Source organism: Ovis canadensis, chromosome 2 (genome assembly GCF_042477335.2).
Source record: "Ovis canadensis isolate MfBH-ARS-UI-01 breed Bighorn chromosome 2, ARS-UI_OviCan_v2, whole genome shotgun sequence".
NCBI lineage: Eukaryota > Metazoa > Chordata > Mammalia > Artiodactyla > Bovidae > Ovis > Ovis canadensis.
The window spans coordinates 72,605,103-72,621,347 of NC_091246.1; the positions used below are offsets into that span (position 1 = coordinate 72,605,103).

The window sequence follows — 16,245 nt, forward strand, 5'->3', positions numbered from 1 at the left end:
TAAATGGAAAGAGATTCAGTGCCCAGTTGTACTCCATCATCCGTCTAATGACTCAAAAATTCAGGATATATATGAAGCTCAGAATGAAGAATGGAGGACCAGGACATCCTGTTCTGGTGAGTGTATGAAGTAAACACTTTGGTCACTGGTCAAGTCTGAAAAGAATGAGTTGGGAATTTCTCTATGAGAGAGGGTCACTCTGTTACCGGTGTATATATCCCTCCTAGGTGACCACAAGGATCAAATGAAATAATAAGTGTGGGAATATTTTGCAAACAGTAAAACACATTGAAAATTCCAGCTCGTTCTGTCTCATTATAAGCTTGGTGTTACTTATCGTCCTACCTTCTCTGAGTACAAAGGTAAATTTGCCCTCAGTTGATTCAAGCTATGTTGCATAAAGTTCAGAAACAACCCTTTGACTCAGGAGTAGTTGAGTCTAAAACAGAACAAGGAAAGTATGGCAAAGAATGAAGATTTAATTGTATCTTCCCTTGTCCTTCCAAGCAAGCTTTGCTGAAAGAAAGGTCTGACAGAGAAGAGGACTCCAGATGGAGATTAAAAGGGACATTAACATGAAATGCTGCACCCTCCCCTGAGGGCCACCCTAGCTCTCTACAGTGTTCAGGTTGTCCTGCATTTACAGGACTTTCCCCAGAAGGTAGAGGGAGAAAGAAGATGGAAAGTATTTCCTCAGGCACTGGCCAATTGCTTCCTTTGGATTATCTCTCATTGGGAACCATAGTGAGGGGTCACTGAGTCCTACACTTAGGGTCTAGGCCTGTGATTCTTAAACTGGAAGCCACAGCATCAGCTCCATCTGGGCTCTATAGTAAGCTAAGCTCTAAGAACATCTTTAGATGATTTTCAATCTTTGGAAAGGTTTCCAAATGAAATACCAATAGAAAAAAACAGAACAGCTCTGATTTCATTTGGAATGCAGAGGGAGAGCTCTTCCAGTGGGCATCTTTTCCCACTAGGCTGACCCCCAGCCCCTTCTGCTGGATTCCAGGGGCTCTTGGGGATGAAGTGATAATGGCTGTCCCAGAGTGACTCTGAACTACAGAAGGATCAAAATGACCTCTGTCCCCACCCCAGTGCCATTCTCTCACATGTAAGTTTTTGGGCAAGGTGAAATCATGAGACCTCATTTGAGTGACTCAGAAGTCGTGGTCTTACTGATGGTCCCACACTGATCTTGTGGCCTAGACTTCTGATGTCTAGCCGTAACCAAGCTCCCACATTATATCCGTTCCACTAACTAGGTGATTTCTTATTTCCCCAAATCCAAGTTTATGACTACAGTTTTCCAGGATCCTAATCTCTATAGGTGGGCACCATCTCACACTTGTATCGATAGCTTGCTTATTTCTCCTACTGAACTTCTTCCTCACAGCTAAGTCCCTGTTACACACTGTTAAGCTGCCCCAAAAGCTACTGTCTAGAATATTACATTGAGATGAAGTCTGGACTTGAAGTAAAAGAAATCTATGTAGGTGGGTTTGACAGGCAGAGAAGGCTTTGTATTTATAAAATTGTATCCCCAAATTTCTGTCACTTCCTTCCATCTGGCCACAAGGAAATTTGCCTTTTCATCTTGACAGACCTTTTGGACACTGACTATTAATGTGAATAACCAAATTTATGATCTGCCATCCTCTGCTCCACCCCTCCAGCTGGATAGTCTTCTTCTCACTGCCACCTGGGGGCGAGGGGGGGAGGTCACACTCCAATGAGTATGTCTAGTCTGCAGGGTCTTTCCTTTCCTGCTTACTCTCATCCCACTGAATACCAAACTCTTAATTTTTAAGTATCTAATAGGCATCTCAGTTGTGCCAAGTGCTAGACGGATTAAATAGATGACATGAATTCTTGCCTACATATGGGTCATGAGGAACATTCTCTCATGGTTGAGTTCAAAGGCTTTGCTTGCTAAGAATCATCCCTTAGGTATGAGCTCTGGGCAGGCAGGGATTTTTGTCCATTTTCTCTGTTGATGTAGCTTTAACACACCGAACAGGACCCGGCACATAACAGAAGCTGAATGTTTGAGAATAAGTGTATGAGTGAACGATCCTACAAGAAGAGCCTTTGCTGAAGATACTGATGGTAAGAGGAACCATGGCTGAGCTCAAAGATTTTGATCTGTGAACCTGTACACAATAGCCTATCAGGAGTTTCAGAAAAACATAAAGATACTTTCCTTTCTAATGGAGAAGGAAATGGCAACCCACTCCAGTAATTCCATGGACTGGAAAATTCCATGGACTAAGGAGTCTGGTAGGCTGCCATCCATCGGGTTACAAAGAGTTGGACATGACTGAGTGACCTCACTTCACTTCACTTCCCTTTCTAACACTGAAATTTTTCTTTTAATTGAGGGAGAAACAAAAATGATAGAAATACATCTGGCTCTATCAAGGTGACCTGGAGAATTTTGCTGCTCTAAGCCATCATTTTCTGCTGTACATCAGGAGGCCACCAAATCTGAAGAGAAACAAGAGTGGGCAGGTGAATCAAGCGACTCAAGTCATCCACAGAACACTTTGCACTCTCTTAGAAAACCATCCCAAGGTCAAGGAACTCAGCCAACTAATATGAATTTCATTTCTAAATAGGAGTAGAAACATATCTTTTGCTTTCTTCATAAAGTTGTAATGAGGATTTAGGTGTTAATCCAAAAAGCATTTTATTGAGCTGGTCCTTTGAGTTTCTAGGCACTGAAATGATTTTGTACCTAAGAGTAATTTATAAAACATACATTGCAATATAAATGTAGGGACTATCACTGACCTCAATGGTATTGATAAAAGCACTATATCAGCCCAGAACCACAGATACAAACAACCTTGGGGATAAATATTTGGATAATTTCAATCCTTGGAATCATTATGCCATACTAAGGACAGAATTAAAGAATCTGAAGCTTTGCTTTAGGATGTGTGATATGAGATTGGGTTTGTGGAGGAATGTATTAATAAGAGAGGAGTAGCTGGTCATTACACTTAAATGACCTAGAAAAAGGCCTGAATTTATTTACTTGGATAAACTTGCATCTTTAAGGTCTAGTTCTCAAAGACTTTGCAATAGAACTAAATAGAGAGTTTAGTCAGAACAATCTGGTTAGAAAGCAAAAAAAAAAAAAAATCCTGCAATGAGAAAGAACTCACAATTGTAAGTAAATCATCCCGAAATTCTAAGGGAACTAGGATCATTTTGCAATGTGGTCTGAGCCCAGATTATCTGAATGGGCACAGATCAAACCAATTCTAGTGTTGTATTGTTGCTCTGTTTTATTAACACAGTGGCTGTGTTACCAGTAACACAGATGTTTCTGATGTGGGGGGGATTTTTCCCTTTAAGGAAACTCCAACCAAAGTTATTCACATTCTTCCTTCTAAACCATGAGTTGCTTATCATATTTACAAGGAAAATTCCAATTAAAACATAAGAATTACAGGACATGGATTGCCATGAATAAGTTCAGATCTGAAGACTTCAACTGAGCAGCCCCTAAAATAGAGTTATAAGAAAACATTTAATGTGATTTTAAGAGTTCAATTCATTAGAGGCTAAACTTTATGAGTTTCAGATACAAGACAATACATTTGCTTCTGGAAAAAAATGTCACTGCTTCTCCCAAAGAATTAAAAAAAGCACTAAATCTGTAATAATGCTCATTAAACACTTTTCTATAGTTTTAAAGTTAACTGATAGAGAAGTCACAATAGTCAATGAAACAAATTTTCTGGATATTTTCCTTCTTTTCAATAAATTTTTGAGTTCCAGTTGAGAAAACAAACTGTCCTACTGCCAATGACACAACCTGATTGGCAAGTGAAAGAGCAAGTGAACTGCTTAATAAATAATACAACTACTCAAGTAGTAGTGCCTGTTACTTAACTCCTATTATAAGTAAATCACCTTTAGAGCTCAATAAAAATATTAAAACATGCTCAATCATATTACTAACCAAAGGAAAAATCAAAACAACTTTGCAGTACACATTGGCAAGGATTAAACTGACTGGCTGGAGAAGGCAATGGCACCCCACTCCAGTACTTCTTGCCTGGAAAATCCCATGGACGGAGGAGCCTGGTGGGCTGCAGTCCATGGGGTCGCTAACAGTCAGACTCGACTGAGCGACTTTACTTTCACTTTTCACTTTCATGCATTGGAGAAGGAAATGGCAACCCACTCCAGTGTTCTTGCCTGGAGAGTTCCAAGGACAGTGGAGCCTGGTGGGCTGCCATCTATGGGGTCGCACAGAGTCGGACATGGCTGAAGCGACTTAGCAGCAGCAGCAGCAGCAGCAGCAAACTGGCAATATCTAGGGTGGGGAACTGAGTGCTCTAATGCACTGTTGTTGAGTCTAAATTGGTATAGACTTTGTGAAGGAATATATGGCAGTACCTATCCAGCTTTAAAATGTATATAACCATTAACCCAGCAATTTTTCTTTTAGAAATATTCCCTAAAGAAAGTAGGCAGAAAGATATGCATGTATGTGAGAGCATTTGTGTAAACACACAGTATTCTCCAGGAGATTCAACACAACACTGTTAATAAAAGCAACAAGTGAAAAAAATAAATCTTTCAAGAGTGGGATGATGAAAAAATGATAAGTTTTTGTTAAATACTGTATAATTACAAAGGAGTTGATCTAGATACATTGACCCAGAAAGCAAAAGCATATATTTTGTATAAGTTAAAAAAAAGTCATAAAATAAAATGCTTATTATGAGGCCATTTTATAACAGGGCAGATGTCATGCACATATACATGCATATATTTCATTTTCAGAAGTATTCTTAAAGGTCTAAAAAGAATACTCACCAATCTTAACAGTCATTACCTTTAAGCAGTGGTTAAGATGAACATAGCCTGGGAAGCAAATTAAGCTCTTCATAAACTTAAGGACCCTAAGCACCTTTGAAAAACGAAAAGGCAATTTTTTTTTCTAATTTAAAAACTGCATTTAAGGAATGTGCTAAGAGTCCAGTAAACCTGGCTTGTTGATTCAGTAATCAGGCTTCCAAGCAGTTTCCCCCAGCACATATGTACTTGAGCAAACATGGCACAGGAGAGAATGCACACATATGTGCACATGCAGGCACACAGACGCACACACAGACACAGAGACACACCTATGGGGTAACACCACTGGGGCAGTCAGAGAGCCAGCACTCCCTTCCCAGTAGGGACTGTGATAGCTCTTAATCCAGGGGTGAAAGCACAGATTCTGCTGCCAGATGGTCCTGGATGTGGTTCCCAACTCCATCATTTCAAGATTAAGAAATCATGGGCAAGTTACTTAACGTTTTAGTGATTTAGATTCCTCAGCTGTAAAATGGGAATAAACAATGCCTTCTTTATAGGAATGTTATGAGGACTAATGGGAAAGGGCAATGTAAGCATGCCATGCCACCTGACACAGCGGGAAGGAAAAGGCAGACATTCGCAGCAGTCAGCACGCAAAGACACAGCACAAGTGGTCGGTGGGAAATCACTTTGTCTCATGAATCATTGTACCTGTATTTCTAGCAATAACTTTAGTTCTCTAAGTAACCTCATCTTTAATGGTTCACATTTAAATTTCACCCCCCAAAATAATTCCCACGTAACTAAAAACTCCCACAGTACTGTATCTACAAGCATCATCATGAAGGAGAATAAGTGTGGGCTTTGGAGTCAGATTGTGTTTATAATACCAGCTCTGATACTCACTAGGTATGTGACTGGGGGCAAAGTCTCACCTGGGAGGCTAGATTATATTTATATTTTTATTAATGTTATTGTGAGGATTAAACAATGTAAGTGGAAGTAACCAGCATACCTAGAATCTGGTGCATGGCAGAAACATGACAACAGGAACAAAAGCTCTAATTAACTGAACATATACTACGGACCAGGCATTTTCTCTCAATCCTATACCAACCCTAAAAGAGAAATACCACTATCCTCATATTATATTCAGAATTTAAAAAAAAAAGAATCAAAACAAAATAACACAGACTCAGAGAGAGAGAACAAATGGATAGACTGTAGAGGGGAGGGTGGTAGGTGAAACAGGTAAAAGAGACTTCAAAGTACAAATTTCCAGTTATACAAAAAGCTAGATCATAAGGAATAAGGTCAATAATACTGTAGGGGGACAGATGGTTACTAGACTTGTGATGATCATTTCATAATGTATGTAAATGTCAGATTTCATTACACCTGAAACTGACATAATGTTGTTGTTTTTCTGATGCTCAGTTGTGTCCGACTCTTTGCAACCCCATGGACTGCAGCTCACCAGGGTTCCCTGTCCTTCACCAACTTCCATACTTTGCTCACACTCTTGTCCATTTAGTTGGTGATGCCAACCAACCATCTCATCCTCTGTCATCCCCTTTACCTCCTGCCTTCAATCATTACCAGCGTCAGGGTCTTTTCAAATGAGTCAGTTCTTTGCATCAGGTGGCCAAAGTATTGGAGCTTCAGCTTCAGCATCAGTCCTTCCAGGGTATATTCAGGATTGATTTCCTTTAGGATTGACTGGTGTGATTGCCTTGCAGTCCAAAGGACTCTCAAGTGTCTTCTCCAACACCACAGTTCAAAAGCATTTGGCACTCAGCCTTCTTCATGGTCCAACTCTCACATCCATACATGACTACTGGAAAAACCATACATAGCTCTGATTAGATGGACCTTTGTCAGTAAAGTAATGTCTTTACTTTTTAATATACTGTCTAGATTGGTCATAGCTTTTCTTCCAAGAAGCAAGAGTCTTTTAATTTCATGGCTGCAGTCACCATCTGCAGTGATTTTGGAGCCCAAGGAAATAAAGCCTGTCGCTGTTTCCATTGTTTCCCCATCTATAGCCATGAAGTAATGGGACCAGATGCCACGATCTTAGTTTTCTGAATGGTGAGTTTTAAGCCAGCTTTTTCACTGTTCTCTTTCACCTTCTTCAAGAGGCTCTTCAGTTCCTCTTCACTTTCTGCCATAAGAGTGATGTCATTTGTATCTGAGGTTATTGATATTTCTCTTGCAATCCTGATTCCCGCTTGTGCTGCATCCAGTCCATCATTTTGCATGATATACTCTGCCTATAAGTTAAATAAGCAGGGTGACAATATACAGCCTTGACATACTCCTTTCCCAATTTCAAACCAGTCCATTCTTCCATGTCCGGTTCTAACTGTTGCTCCTTGACTTGCAGACAGGTTTCTCAGGAGGCAGGTAATGTGGTCTGGTATTCTCATCTCTTTAAGAATTTTCCACAGTTTGCTGTGATCCACAGAGTCAAAACCTTCGGTGTAGTCAATAAAGCAAAAGTAGATGTTTTTCTGGAATTCTCTTGCTTTTTCTATGTTCTTTTTCAACATCCATTTCCAATGGATGTTGGCAATTTGATTTCTGGTTCTTCTGCCTTTTCTAAATCCATCTTGAACACCTGGAAGTTCTCTGTTCACGTACTGTTGAAGCCTGGCTTGGAGAATTTTGAGCATTACTTTGCTAGTGTGTGAGATGACTACAATTGTGTAGCAGTTTGAACATTCTTTGGCATTGCCTTTTTTGGGACTGGAATGAAAACTGATCTTTTCCAGTCCTGTAGCCACTGCTGAGTTTTCCAAATTTGCTGGCATATTGAGTGCAGTACTTTCACAGCATCATCTTTAGGATTTGAAATAGCTCAACTGGAATTCCATCATCTCCACTAGCTTTGTTCGTAGTGATGCTTTCTAAGGCCCACTTGACTTCATGCTTCAGGAAGTCTGGCTTTAGATGAGTGACTACACCATCTAGGTTGTCTGGGTTATAAAGATATTCTTTTGTATAGTTCTGTTATTCTTGCCAACTCTTCTTATTTTCTGCTTGTTAGGTCCATACCGCTTCTGTCCTTTATTGTGCCTATCTTTGCATGAAATGTTTCCTTGCTATCTCTAATTTTCTGAAGAGATCTCTAGTCTTTCCCAGTCTATTGTTTTCCTCTATTTCTTTGCATTGTTCACTTAGGATGGCTTTCTATCTCTTCTTGCTATTGTTTGGAACTTTGCATTCATATGGGTATGTCTTTCCTTTTCCTCTTTGCCTTTTGTTTCTCTTCTTTTCTCAGCTATTTGTATGGCCTCCTCAGACAACCATCTTGGCTTTTTGCATTTCTTTTCCTTGGGGATGGTTTTGATCACTGCCTCCTGTACACCATTACAAACCTCTGTCCATAGTTCATCAGGCACTCTATCTATCAGATCTAGTCCCTTGAATCTATTTGTCACTTCCACTGTATAATCCTAAGGGATTTGATTTAGGTCATACCTGAATGGCCTAGTGGTTTTCCCTACTTTCTTCAATTTAAGTCTGAATTTGGCAATAAGGAGTTCATGATCTGAGCCACAGTCAGCTCTTGGTCTTGTTTTTGCTGACTGTATAGAGCTTCTCCACAGGAGAAAAACACAATATTGTATACCAAATCTATCTCAATAAAAATAAAATATGAAAATTAGATTCAGGACATTATATGACTTGCTCATAAGATTCCAATTCAGATCTGCCTGACTCCAGAGACTTTTTATACAAACTCTCACAGCTTTTTTCTAAAGCTCACTGTTTCTCTTCCTGTATTACACTGGGCAAGTCACAATTCCCCCTTCTGTAAATCTCTTCTGAGATAATATGACCAAATTTGGGGTATGTAAGCTAGAGGATAGGAATGCTTTGAAAACTGAAAAGTGCTTTTTAAAACAAGGGACTTGCCCCTAAGGGCCCTGCGGATGCTTCAAAATCTCTCTTCCACAGGGCTGCCACTGCTCAGAATTTCACTGCTTTACGCTCAGTACCAAATGTGCAAAATACTCATGAGAAAGAGCACTGAATTAAATTTCCCTTAATGCATAAGTGAATCATTAGATCATTCTATTTTCTCTAGGGAGAAGTCTCAGGCAGTTGGTAAGCACTGGATATCTAAAGAGACAGACAGGAAAATAAGAGGAAGTGCCCAGAGAAAAGAAGGGCCTTGACAATTTGATTCCAAGTCACAATTTTGCCAATGGCTTGCTCCAACAACCAGTTTAAGAAATCCTGGGCAAGATTTCTCTCTTACTCCTCCCCTTTTTACTAATTCATATTTATTCAATAAACTTATTAAGTATTACCATGTGCCAAGCATTGTGAGGAGATATAATTCCTGTCTTCAGGAAACTTAGAATTTAGTGATGATTACTTGATTCAGTCCTCTACTATCCTTACTGATATAGGAGTTTAATCTATGAGTGAGTGTGCTTGTATGTGCACATGCTTAATTAAATATGTAGATTATTCATAGTTTAGTTTTCTATAATCAATCAAATGGCTCCTCTGATTAAGACGGCCGTTTTACACACCTGTCATAAAACCCAATATGCTGAAATTCTGACTGTACTCATAAACACTTAATTTTAAGTTTTGTTTTATAGAATTAGCACACTGTCAGAATTTATCAAGTAGTAGCTATGTAAAATTGCTCTTGGATAATTTTGTAGTAATTAAGTATATAAGAGCAATTAAGAATTTCCCTGGATTTAATCATCAATCCCTAGTACTATATAAGCATTAATAACATCATGGCTGATACCAAAAATTATTCCTGATTATGACTGCTGTTGATCAGAATAACATGTAGTACACTCACTGGCTCATTCTCCTTGTGAATATGTCACAGCTTTCTCAATGAAGACTTATACACGTTAATTTACCAGTCTTACTTGTCTTCCTGAGATTTCAAGGGGAAATTGTGACAGATGCTTAAGTTCTAAGCAATACAATTTCTAGACTTACTGCTTTGTTATTTCACAATCTCATATATGCAGATGTGACTAAATTTCCTGTGGGAGGGAGGTATGTTTATTGTCTCTACAATTTGCCTTAAAAAAAAAAAAAAAAAAAAAAAGCTTTAAACATTTAACACCATAAACCTCCAGAAATGAGATCAGTCATAGCCGTAACCCATAGGACTCTTCTGGAAAGTACCATTGCACAATCATTGTTAAGTAAACAGCCAACACAGAGGAAGAAGTTCAGCTTGTACCTGTCACTCCATTTCATTTAAGTATCAATGCTCTGAGGTTTCTTCAGTTTGAAAGATGGTGGGGCTGTTTGGTGGGATAAGCCATTGACAGTGTGTTTTGTTTTTGGAGGCCTGCTGGTGTCTGGAAATGTTTTGTTTTCCACTGTAAGGTGTAGAAATGCCACTAGTGTCTGGGAGCTGACTGGCTTGCTTCTTTGGGGTCTGTAGGCAGGGCACACTTTAAATCATGAGAAGACAGCTTATGGGACCACCAGAGACAGCTCCTACTTCTCCCTGATATCAAACAGCTCAGGCTGCGGAGACAGCTTCATGGTTATTTCCTAATGAAATCTAATGACTGGATCATGGAAGATGGAAATCTTTGTGTTCGAAACTGGCAACTCCAGAGGGGTGAAATGACAGCAAGTAGTGGAACGTATAGAAACCTACAGGAATAAGGAAGAGGGGCAGAAAACAAGGCAGAGCCCTCAGAAGAGGCCTCTAGTCTCTACCACTGACTTCCAAGATGCAATCAATGAGAATCAATCTGTGAGATTGTTCCGTTTTACAGATGAGATTTGTTCCAAAGCAGGGAGGGAGGCTTCATGGGGAGGGGAGGGGTACATGCTGTGCTGTGCTGTGTTTAGTCACTTAGTCGTGTCCGACTCTTTGGGACCTCCCGGACTGCAGCCTGCCAGCCTCCTCTGTCCATAAAGATTCTCCAGAAAAGAATACTGGAGTGGGTTGCCATGGCCTCCTCCAGGGGATCTTCCCAACCCAGGGATCAAACCCAGGTCTCCCGCACTGCAAGAAAATTCTTTATCATTTGAGCCACCAAAGAAGCCCAAGAATACTACAGTGGGTGGCCTATCCCTTTTCCAGGGGATCTTCCAAAGCCAGGAAACAAATTGGGGTCTCCTGCATTGCAGGTGGATTCTCTGCCAGCTGAGCTACTGGGGAAGCCCGAGCTGTTTATACAGTTGCAGGAGACAAGGGTTGGGAAGATCCCCTGGAGGAGGGTCTGGCAACCCACTCCAGTATTCTTGCCTAGAGAATCCCATGGACAGAGGAGCCTGGCAGGCTATAGTCCACGGGCTTGTAAAAGAATCGGACACAACTGATATGACTTAGCACACACATATGTATAACTATGACTGACTCGCATTATTGTACGGCAAAAGTCAACACAGCATTGTTAAGCAGTTATTCCTCAACTAAAAAAAGAAGATGGTTCCAGAGAATTTTTGGCACATCTTGCAGTCTGTCTATCCAATAAACATTATCAACAGAACCTCAATTTTGTCAAGTGTGGCAATGTAGTAAAATATCTGTCTTCCCAGACTCCCTTGCACGTGAGGATGGCCATGGGGTTAAGTTTGGGGTGCACCTCTCCTTCACCCTTTCCCCTTATTTTTGCCTGGAACTGAGACAAGAAACGAATGGAGAACAACAGCATCCGTATTGTGGCCAATACGGAGGTCACAGTGGAGGACGGCAGTCACTGTTAAAGACAGCAAAGCGGAAAGCTGGAGGGGCTGGCACACGGTTGGCTCCGTTGGGTTGCTTCTCCCCCTCGTAACTGTTACTTTTAGATGTCTTGTCGCGTGGGGAAGAGTACACTAGGTAGGCTGCTATAACATGAGAAACAAGTCATGAGAAAGTCTTTGTACAAACATGTATTACAAATAACAGGCTCTCTGGGAAAACTAGGATTGGACAGACCACTCAAAATCTGTGAAACCTACTAACTGCAGGAATAAGATGATAAGAGAAGATCTGGGCAGCCAGTTCAATGTGGCTAGAGGCTCTATGGTGGTTATTAAAAATGCACAAAAATGTTGACTTGAAGTGACGGCTTGCAGGAACTGAGACAGCAGGCGACAGAACCAGTACTTTGGAAGAACTGTGATCTGTCATCAGCTGAAGGCTGGGCAGGCCTGGTGTGTACCTTTCTGGGGAGACAGCTTTGGGATCATGCACCTTTCATATTTTATTAAAAGAGAAAAGAAAGGGATCCTGCCTGTGCATCAGATAGGCTGAGGGCTTCTTCATTTCCTCCTTGTATCTCAGCTACTCTTGCCTAGGAAAACTTGCGTGTGAACAAACAGAGTTCCACATTTTTCTGACATCATTTCCCTATTTAGCAGTTCACCCAGAGGAGGAACTAGACCATTTACGTAAGTCACTGTTGTTCTGGTGTTCTCCGCGGGCAGTCCAACCTAATCCCTAGAGTTAGGATGTCATGTTCCTACCCCACCCATTCCATTCTCTACACAATGCCCTAGCTGAGTTTCCTAAATAACACACTGGCTTCTTTACTCAGCAGCATAACACTTAGTGTGGCCCCATATCCCTTTATAAGCTGGCCTTGCTGGCTCCTCAGCCTGCTCTCTCTATATTCCATGGCTGAGCTATATATTCCAGTCACACACAAACTGCTTAGGCTCGTCTCTCTAGGCGTACACCATGCTGCCCTTTGTGTTCTTGCCTGTGTATTCTGCTTCCCCTTGCCTGGAATATTGCTTGCCACTTGGCTTCCCCAAAGATCTATTCATCTTCAAATCCCTAGTCAAGGTCACCTCCAGAACCCTTTCTCTGATATTTTCCTCTGAATAAACTGGGAGCCTCTGATACCTTCTGATATTGCATGTATCACATTGCACTGATTAAACAACATTCATGTTTGCCTGGCAAAAGTGGATGATCAATAAACACTTGTTGAATTGAACTTGGCCTCTCCTTGATGGGTCCAGAAGGAGGAAGGTTGTTAAAATACTGTTCTAGGAGTTCCCATGGCATTCTAACAGCCTGGAGTGAATAGGACATTTAAAAAGAAATTATCCATTAGTACCATAACACAATGTACAAATATCAGCTCTCAGGCAACTAATCCAGGCAAAATGCTGAAGCTTGCCCGGGCAAGAGAATAGTCCTAAAGAGAAAGAAAAGACTGAAGAATAAGCTTACATGATTGAAAAGAGTTGTCCTTATGTTTACATCTTAAATAAAAGACTAAAATGTATTAGGAAGTTACCTTGGAGATGCCATCTAAACAGAGACCTGCAAATGCTATCAGCATTCAAATATTAAAAGAAATGACACCTTATCCACCTTACTAATGAAGACCGTACGAATGGATGAAGTAGATGCAGAATCAACAAAACTGAGTTCTGGTCCTGGGTCATCCACTAGTTAAGGGAACTTGAAAATGCAGTGCTATCAACCTTTTCACAGTATGCCTTTTACAAAATACCTCTTAATAAATATATACATAGAGCACACAACATCTAAGCTCTTTTCAATTAGGATGGCATAAATAAAACTCAATGGACCACATTTTCTTCATCTATTAGACCAAAGCCCCTCTGAATAGCAACTTTTCATGGCTCTATGTAATGCAACAACATCCACATACAAGTGTATATTTCATGGCTATATACACAAATCATATTTATTTTGATGTGCTTTTGACTTAGGTAGACTAAGAAAGTGGCTTGGAAATGTGGATTTCTTGTTCATGATGCCCATGCACTTTGCCAAGGCAGCAATGCCTAGACATTTAATCCTCTTCCATGTCTCAGTTCTCATATCTAAAAATACAGTGATGACATTTTTCTCTGACCTCTACCTACCGCAGGGAGCATAGAGAGGATGGGGATGACAATGTTCATTAAAGCCATGAACTTCTTGAAAGAAAGAACAAATATTCACTGCAGCTATCATGTTAGCAACCCTGACACTGCTCGGGGCTTTAAAAATCTAGTTTTATCAGGGATGAAGTTCCTTCTTACCAAGATCCTATATAATACCATCAAGCAAACTAGTGCAACCAAAGCTGAAAGGCATAGTCAGTAACAGCAACTCATTTAGAGGATCTCTGCTCCCCTTATCCCTAGCACTGAATCACCCACTTGAAAAATATTAGATCAATTTGGCCCTTATCCTAAGGAGTAGTTGATAAGAAATGGTCATGCCAAGAAAGTGTTAGAAAATATTTTCAGAAAAAAAAAAAAAAAAAGCTTGGCAGAGGAAGTAAGTACACATCTGGGTCCCTACTCTTAAATCCTAGCAGAGGACCAGAAGCTAATCCACGACTTCCTTTGCTAGTTCGTCACTGCAGCCACTTGACCACCTTCCTGCAAGAGTCAGGATCTCCCCAGTTTGCATAACTATATCTTGATTTCTTCCAGAAAGGCTTGTTGTATGTATTTATTTTAGAGCTGCTATTGTCATTGGCAAAGCCCAGTGGGGTTCCCAGGAAAAATAGGACACAACCTAGGTGAGAAGATAAGGTATAATCTCTTCTTTTGTGTTTAGTTTCACTTGCCTATAGCGGGCCTTGCACTTAACAGGTTGGATTGGAGCTCCCAGTGCAGAACTGCTGTGCCAGACACTTCAGCTTGGCATGCACAAGCACTGAGCATGACGTTGCAATTCAAGATGAGGGTGGCATGCCATTTGCAGAAATGCTGCACCGGACCTGCAAGAACTCCTCCCACCCTCCTGTAGGAAAAAATCCTACAAAGAAGCCCAGTTTATGGCCTTTCTGGGAAAGCCCATGCTATAGAGCAGGAGTCGGGGCCTCTCCATTCTTTTATCAAAGAATGAAGCTTTCCTTTGCTTCTGAAATGAACTCAGTCTTGTTCTATCGACTCGAACAACACTGGGCAGAAGGACCTTTGTTGGGGACCAACTAGGGAGGATTTGTAACACTATTAGCAGTTTCTTATTAGTCACGGGAATTTTTAACAAGGTGAAAATTTAAAAAAAAAAACCCATGATTTCAAGTTTCAACTAAACTTGTGAAAATTCATTATTCAACTAAAAATGAGAAATATGGCACAAGAGTCTTTTGCTAAGAGGCAGGACGAAATGAGAGGGTAAATCCATTATTTGTATCTTGTTTCATTATTTGCTTGGTGAATGAGAGAGTGTCAATCCCTTTTCTAGTAAATACTTACTAAATGTCTACTCTGGATCAAGTATTATGCTTACCCTAAGGCTACAAATATTATTCCTATTCTCAAATAGCCTGATAAAGAAAAGGGAGTAGAAGGAAGAACATTAATTAATTAAGCTCCTACACTGTACCAAGTGCTTTCCTTGTTGAATCCTCATAACAACTGATGAGAGAAGATAGATAAGACTGCCCTCATTTAATGAAAGAAAACTCAAGCTCAATAATTTGTCCAGAGTCACACAGCTGAGTAGATTGGTATTTGCATTCTAATTGGTCTAATTCCAAAATCTTTTTTAGAATTTCTTTAGAAAGCAGAAAAAAAAAAAAAAAAAAAAGACAGGAAACTACCCATTATCCTACCACCATGATTTAAAAAAAAAAGAAAAACACAACTGTTAATGTTTTAGAGAATTTCCTTCTATTTTTTTCTACAAGTAGGTTAATTTTTGAAATTTTAAAATATACTTCACAGTTGTAATCAAAGTGTGTGATATTGTATTTCATTGGAACTATGATACCACTGACTGTGACATGCTCCATTATTCTATACAGCACCAGAAAGAAAAAATCACTGCCAATTACACGATGCCACTGACTGAGATATATTCAGATTTTAGCAGTGTTGAAATATGAAGGTAAAAACTGCGTGTCTTAGAATCAATGACCTATTCTGTAGTCCACAAAGCCAGAACTTCTGTTGTTTGCCTTCCACCCACAGATAAGGGTGGCTTCAGAGCACCTGGATCTCCCCCACATTAGAAGAGCTCCTTGTCAGGGTTGGGAACCCCCCTCAGAAAGCAGAGTGTTCTGTTTGTCTTTTTCACACGTTCATTTCTTTACACATAGTAGGCACTCATGGAATATTTCTTGGTTGAGTAAACACATAACTAAAGCTTGAGAAGAAATTTACTGACAGAAGAAGGTAAACAATAATACCAGAGGCCCAAGTTTTGTTGAGGATAGGGGGTTTGTGTGACCACTGCTGCCAGGTAGAGGGGAGAGGCGATGGATTCCTTATCCACGCTGAGCTCCATCCTGCTGCTTTGTTCTGCCCTCCTGGGAGGTTATTCACACTTTTCCATACACAGCTTGAATACTGATTTAGATTTTGGGGGGATATCACCCATTAATTACAAGTAATAACTCACAGAAAGCAAATTCAGGAATCAGCATGAGACAGATAGAGAACTGACTCGTGTTTCTCAGGCGCTGAAACTCTCAGTTTAAATATACAGTATCACTTCTGCTTCAACAG

At 40.3% G+C, this 16,245-nt stretch overlaps 1 protein-coding gene across 2 annotated transcripts in view; it reads right to left on the reverse strand.

The window, feature by feature from the left end:
* Positions 1 to 16,245, reverse strand: part of GLIS3 (GLIS family zinc finger 3) — a 499,582-nt gene that overhangs the window by 21,190 nt on the left and 462,147 nt on the right. The gene's annotated exons all lie outside the window — the stretch shown is intronic.